This window comes from Rutilus rutilus (genome assembly GCF_951802725.1).
Source record: "Rutilus rutilus genome assembly, chromosome: 12".
Lineage (NCBI taxonomy): Eukaryota > Metazoa > Chordata > Actinopteri > Cypriniformes > Leuciscidae > Rutilus > Rutilus rutilus.
In genome coordinates this window covers 25,124,921-25,132,193 of record NC_140217.1, presented here as the reverse complement: position 1 = coordinate 25,132,193, position 7,273 = coordinate 25,124,921, and the positions used below count along the sequence as shown (strand labels likewise).

Below are 7,273 nucleotides of genomic sequence, written 5' to 3'. Positions count from 1 at the left end.
CCCTCTCTCATTTTTCATTTTTATTTAAATATAGCCTTCACTCGTCCTGCAGCAGCTGGTCCCAGAGTTTTCCCACAGCTGGGATAAAGAATGAGGCCCATACTTTAATTAAGAGCAACATGCTAGGTGTTCTTGCTCTAAACTCTTCTTTCCTTCTCTTCATTCATTACAAAAAAAATACCTCCTTAGAACATTTGGAAACCAAGCCTTGCAGATCTAATATCAGCATTTGTTTTTTTTTTTGCAAAAATGGAGGTGAAAACGACATGACATTAAGCTACTCTTTGCCTCTGGGTGGCTCAATGTCACTAAGGCACAAAAGAGGAATTCTGTCCAGGAGACAGCAGTCGATGAGGCAGAAATCAATGAAGCTGATGCATGCAGCATGTGACCCCATGACCCTGAGCTCTGTGATGTGTCTCAGTGCTTTTTACGCGTAATTGAGTATGTCAAAGGCTTATTCCGGCAGTTTATTCATGATATTACCAGCTTAATGTTTGTTTTGACTGAATCTGGATTATTCTTAAACTAATCATTACCCTGAATATAAAAGAAAAGGATCTATTTTAACGAACACCTCTTACCTCACTTGTTTTTCAAGCCCAAAGTATTATCACCTCTAAGCAGGTTATGGGAACATCAGTGGTTTTTGTTTACAATCCGAGGGCAGTTACTAGATGAATCTTTATTGGTAGATGTGAGTCTCACTTCCTTCCTTTCTGTTGCTTTGCATGACTGCAAAACAGCCACAGTAGGCCTGTCATTTGCTGGCAGACTTTTCTTATGTGAGCGCTGGAGGTTGGCAATCTGATTGGCGAAGAGTTTGCACCTTCTGTGCTGGATTTAATTGAAGCATTTGGTTTGTTGTAGTCGAGCCTGTCATCTGACTCTTGAACATGAAAATTGGGCCGGTGGTTCTTTGAAATACAGCAATTTCTTTAGCTTTAGTGCTCGTGTTGCAATTCCACCACTGACACCTACATAAATGTTACTGTTTATGTACTTAGCCTACTCTTCATCAAAGTTTAGCACATAGCATATTTAACATTTGAATGTAAATTTTAATTAGACATTAATGTAAATGATTTAATATGGAGATGAACTATAAAGCGATTCATATTCAATGTTAAATTATTCATATTTAATTTAAATACAAAGTGTGAGACTTTCACATGGTCCGGGAGCCCCTCCTCCACAGCAAGAACCAACCAGATACTTGTGTTAAAGCCTAGGTGGCACTGATGTGCAGTTAAGACCTATAAAGCTGCAGAGCTCACATTCTGGCTTCACAGGAAGAGTCTTCATCGTACAAGTTATGATGAACAGCAATCCCACTACATCATTTTCAGACTGTTCCCAGCTATTTGAGCCATGGTAAGTGAACTTTCACAGCAGTCATTTATTCTATCTAAAACAGCAGTGCACTAATGATGTTGTATCTGGTTTTAATTTGATTTCTGCTGATTAAAAAAAGAATCACAAGACGTATTAGATGCATATGACTGAAACATATTAAGCGTTTTGTATCCATTATATCATGTGGCATCTTTGGTTTCATACACATTTCAGTATAATGCATCAAAAAAAAAAAAAGACAAAATACTGTTAGACAGAGTTTGTTTAAAGGGTGTGGTTAAAATGTATCCATAAAATATATGGCACATTTAATTAAATATTTGTTATGATGATCGATTTTTAAAAGATCTATTTAAATATGACTGCCTGTATAAAAGTAAAAATGCCAAGTCTGTGTGTGAAATGTGAATGGAGGAGACTGAACAATGACATCGGATTGAAATTTGAAGCTTTTTATAACTTTTTATAATAATAAAAAAACTAGAATGAACTGCTATATGAAAAAAAATTATTTACCCCATTAATCAAAACCTGATAATCTAGCAGCAGTAGTTACTTATATTTCATCTAGGTAAGGAGTTTATTAAGGAGGCATTATGTAAGGAGTTACAAACCCACTTTATTATAAATAAATGTGATATACTGTATACAATTATTGTCACATAAACTACCCAGAAGTCATTAAAAGTTGCATTTTCAGTTGAATTTGGGGAAACCACTTGAAACATTTGTTGCGTTGAGCTATTTCAATTACTTTTGTTTGATTTGTTCATTGCAAACAGCTGGAAGTCTGTAAATGTTGTCAATAAACCTGATTTGCAATGGGGCTTGAATATAAAAAAAAACAATAATCTGTCACAATATCTGTTGGCAGCCAAAATTGTACTTGTGCCTTTTTCTATCCCTCTATTTTTTCCCCCATCAAATTCACACAGTGACACACAGCTGACCTGCTGTCTTATAGGACACATCTGAGAAAGATCAGTGGATAGTGGGAAAAACATGTTGCAAAGCCTCGGTGATTCCCAGTTACATCCTCATTTATTTCCAAGTCTTTCACTCCCATTATAATAGCTCTCAGCTGAGAAACCTGGCAATAGGCCAGAGTAATTCTCTCTCTCTCTCTCTCTCTCTCTCTCTCTCTCTCTCTCTCTCTCTCTCTCTCTCTCTCTCTCTCTCTCTCTCTCTCTCTCTCTCTCTCTCTCTCTCTCTCTCTCTCTCTCTCTCTCTCTCTCTCTCTCTCTCTCTCTCTCTCTCTCTCTCTCTCTCTCTCTCACACACACACACACACACACACACACACACACACACACACACACACTTCCATCAGTGCATTGCCTCTAACTCCACATTGTGAAAGAAATCATGAAACAAAAAAACAACAACAAAAATAATAATAACCTAAAGAAATGGGACATAATATTGATGTAAAAGTGAAAATCAAATCACTAAAAAAAATCACTCTCTCAAATGATTTAATTTTGACATAAAAAATGCCAAATAAGCATTTTCATTTATGCTACACCAAAAATATTTTGTCTAATAACCTAAAAATGCTTTTTGTGGTAACATTTAAATTGTGTTTAAATCAAATATTTTGCACCTTATTTTACAGTACGCACACTTACATGTACTTACAGTGTACGTATAGAAAGTACTGGTTGATATAAGGTAACTACATGGGTTAATGTTAGGTTTAGGGGAAGGTTCAGGGTTAGTAGTTATTACCCAGTATTGTAAAAACTATAATAAGTACATAGTATGTGCATGAGGAACAGGACTGTATAAAGTGCAACCCTTAAAAATACAGAATCAACCTACTGGGTTACAGCAATTAAATTAATTTTTCAGGGTCAAAAATAGGTAAAAAGCTTGGTATTACTTCATTGGGCTACACTTGTATACTTTTATCAAGATCAGATAACACGATTGGAGATCATGATGATTATTGAACAAATAGGTCAATACTGTAAGCAAATGAATCATGGTGTAAATAAATAAATAAAGTCTCATAAGTCTCAATGAACAGTTAACAGTTTCATATATGATGTGTGGGTGATGATAGCAGCATGATCTGAACGTCTGCGAACACTAGCTGCTCGTCTCCTTGGTAACTCCCGGAACAAGGTGCGAGAAAATCAGTCCTGTGAACACAATCACTTGTACACACTTGCTCTGAGCAGGCATTCTCTCTAGAGGGGATTCACCACATGTTTGCACTACAGGCTACATGTTTGATGGCGTGTCTGAGCAGTTATGTGAAGTGATACTAACAGGGCTGTGCTCTTCTGACCCTGAGAGGAGTGTGAGCAAACAACAGATTGCACTTAACCTAACGGCATGTGGCTAGTCAGCCAGAAAAAAAAAAAAAAAGAATAGCTACATGCCGCTTGAGTGGCGGAAGCAGTGGAGCTTGCAGAACATGAAGGCATGTTCTCACATACATTTAACATGATCTCCCCTCACAAAGGGAATCATATCTCGGCTAACAAGGAACGTTCACAGAACTTTGGCTAACGTTCTGACAAGGTTCTCTCAAAGTTATAAGCATTAGAACGTTCACTCAGGGTTATCTGGTCTTTAATAATGTTCTCAGAATCTTAGCACAAAAACAATATTTATACATTGTTCATGGAAGGTTTTAGTTAGACATTTTACTTGGACATTTGTCTAACTTTAAAAAAATAAAAAAATACTACTTGTTTCAGAAAGTTCAGAGAACATTCAACAGTAAAATTCCCATAATGTTTGCAAAACATCCTTAACGGTCATTACTAAAAAACATTTTTAAACTGTTTAAAAAAACTACACATTTTGAACATTCAGAGAACATTCAAGAAATAATGCTTCCATAACTAAATAGGAATGTTAGATAAACATTCTTAGATCTTATATATTTTGTTGGGATGATACAAGCACTATGGTGTACATTTTTATTTAAGATGTCACACAGATTGACACTGCATGTAGATGTTAAAAGCACAAAGGAGAAGGGAGTCAGATTTTAATATGAATTAGTATCCGGTTCATCCATCATCTGAGTGTACTCCAACCGTTTGTACATTAGCACAACAAAATGGGTTCTGTATTAGCCTGTATTACATCATACTTTACAATTTCCAGCACTAATGATGGTATAAGGCGGCCCAGGAGGAGGATAGTACTGTTGTTCTGTAGGGAAATGATGCTGACTGCTGCCACAGTAACCGTCAACAGCTTCATCACAATAGTGTCCATGTCGAACAGTATACTCTCCGAGTAGATGTGATCAGCTGATATGTTTGACAAATATTTCAGTAATTATAAAAGTCAGATTACATGTTAGTCAGAGCATAAAATGGATGTTCATGAACAGAAGTAATGATTGGTAAAGGAGGTATAGGCATAGCAACCATGGGCAACATTCAGAATTTAAGAATCGGCTCCCTTTCAGTTCATGAGTTGAAACTTAAAATGAACCGATTCTGCATCACAGGAAGTTGAAATGGAATTCGAAGTGGAATTTACTGAATTAAAATTCAAAGAAATTTAACAGATAATGGCAATTTCCTCCACCCTTATCCATAAATCTGTATCTGTCAGTCTGTAAGGCATATAAAACCTTTAAACTTCATAAATAAATAAATAAATAGTTCACCCCAGAATTAAAATGATGTCATCACGTCTCTCATGTTGTTACAAACCTGTGTGAATTTCTTTCTTCTGTGGAACACAAAATCATTTTAAAGAAACCTAACAGTTTTGGTTACCTTTGACTTCCAATGTAAAAATACACATTTTTCACAATGGGCCCTATCTTGCACCCAGTGCAATTGACTTTATACATCGACGCATGTATCATTCCTATTTTGCACCCGCGCACAGCGGACTTTTCCCTCCACAGACGCACGTCGGTAAACTAGGAAATGCATTTGCGCTCCCCGGGCGGTTCAGCACAAAGAGGAGGCGTGTTCCGGCGCAAACGTTCCCTGATGCTATTTTGCAGGTTTAGAAAACAATTCCGCCACTGACCAGGAAAAACCTAGTCTAAAGTCAGTGGCGCATTGCGCATGTTATTCATATGCTATTTTAAGGGCGCATGCTTGGCCATAATCAATGTAGCGTGTGCACAACGCGCATACACTTTGATTCTCTCATCTACAAAGAAGCAGCATTTTTTTTTTGCAAATCATACATTATTACAAGGAAAAATATTAACACACGAGGGAAATCATTGTTGTGTCCATGAAGATGTGAAAAAATAGGCGTAAATCTAGCTTACACATTTACCCAAATTATTATACGCCTGTTTAACCGAAGCTAATTTGGGTGGGTTTCTCCCATCCCCAATGTCACCTCTCTGTCTTTTACGGCCCTGACGAGAACGTCGGTCTCCTCGGCTGTGAACCGCTCCTGGCGTGCGCCTGGCAAATCCGCCGTTATAATAGCAATCCGCCATGGAACGAGCGTGCCTGCTCTTAAAGGGAATGTGAGATGTCGCTCTGATTGGTTTATTTCACGTTACGCCCAAACCACACCTATGAATAATGAAGCTACTTCAGACCAACCCCTTTTAGATTTGCGTCGGGCGCAAGAGTCATTTATCCCGCCGGTATAATAGCAACAGCGCCCAAGACCCGCCCACAAAGTTACTTGCGTTTCGCGCTTGATACTTGCATTTCAGATCGTTAAAATAGGGCCCAATATCTTCTCTTATGTTCCACAGAAGAAAGAAAGTCATACATACAGGTGTGGAACGACATGAGGGTGAGCAAATGATAACAACATTTTTTGTGGGTGAACAATACCATTCATTTCAAATCTGAATTTTACCATCCAATTTATATTCAGTTCAAATTCAGGAACTGAACTGGATTTTAAGTATTCTAATAGCAACAGATCCATATTGGATGGAATATTGACAAAACATAAGCATTCATTTATCAGATTTGCAGATACCACAAAAACATTACTTCGATGGTGGTCCTCTCTAATTGTTTCTAAATATCTCCCTCTCTCTTTTTTTCTCTCATCTCTTCTACTCTCACCCACCAAATCATTCAGCTCTAAATTTATCTTCGATTACCTCATCAGTGCTATTATAATAGGACAGTCCTGGGAGTCTTGGGGGGTCCCACCTGACCATGTATGAGTGCTAAGACCTGAGAATTGGATTACAGCTTATCCATATCAGCAGCTGTAGCTTCCTAACAAAGCCTGATGGGCCCCTGGGCATATTTCAAGCAAGACAGAATTCACCAAGGACACTCCTGACTGGAGAAGTGGAATGGCAGAGGAAAATCTGGTGGCGTAATCCTCTTTCCCTTCAACACATCACATGACGCTCCAGCATATTGACTGGCTAACACTGCCCACAGAAGAATAAGAGTTAAGAAATTCGGCAGATTTCTAGAAGCGGTAGCTATAGCCACACAACAAGAGGGTCAGAGTTTATTTCCAGCCTGACAACGGAGCTTCTCTAAATCAGTGTGATCACAGCTTCACTGACAGGTTGACTAACTCATGCAGTGCCCCTAAATCACACACACACTTGCTGGGCTCAGACCTCACTGCATGATTTTATTTTTAGTGCAGCGAATGAGGGCATTTCAGGCCAAAGCTGCAATACCAAAACAGATTGCACATTATTTAATTCCCTATATAAATGTATAAACTCTAAACATGCTGGATTATAAATCGAAATATAAAAAATGCAAAATCGAGATGTATGTGTGCGTTGTTGTTTTTGTTCTGTGTTTTTGACTGCATAAAGTTTATTGTGATGAAAACTATGTGATCCAAAACGTACTGATTATTCTGTGAGTGGATCAGGTCATTCGTTTTAGCCTGAGGTCATGCATCTAATGTGACATCACACACACAGATGATGTAAGGCAACGCAGTGAGCTCAGAGCCAGTTTCAGTGGGAGGGCTGCTC

General features: G+C 38.0%; 1 long non-coding RNA gene across 1 annotated transcript; it reads left to right on the top strand.

Annotated features, from left to right (window-relative positions):
- Positions 1 to 1,118: 1,118 nt before the first annotated feature.
- On the top strand, positions 1,119 to 7,058 carry LOC311300640. Its single transcript, XR_014629354.1, has 2 exons — positions 1,119 to 1,374; positions 6,400 to 7,058. It is a non-coding gene; the product is annotated as an uncharacterized lncRNA (long non-coding RNA).
- The last annotated feature ends 215 nt before the right edge of the window (positions 7,059 to 7,273 follow it).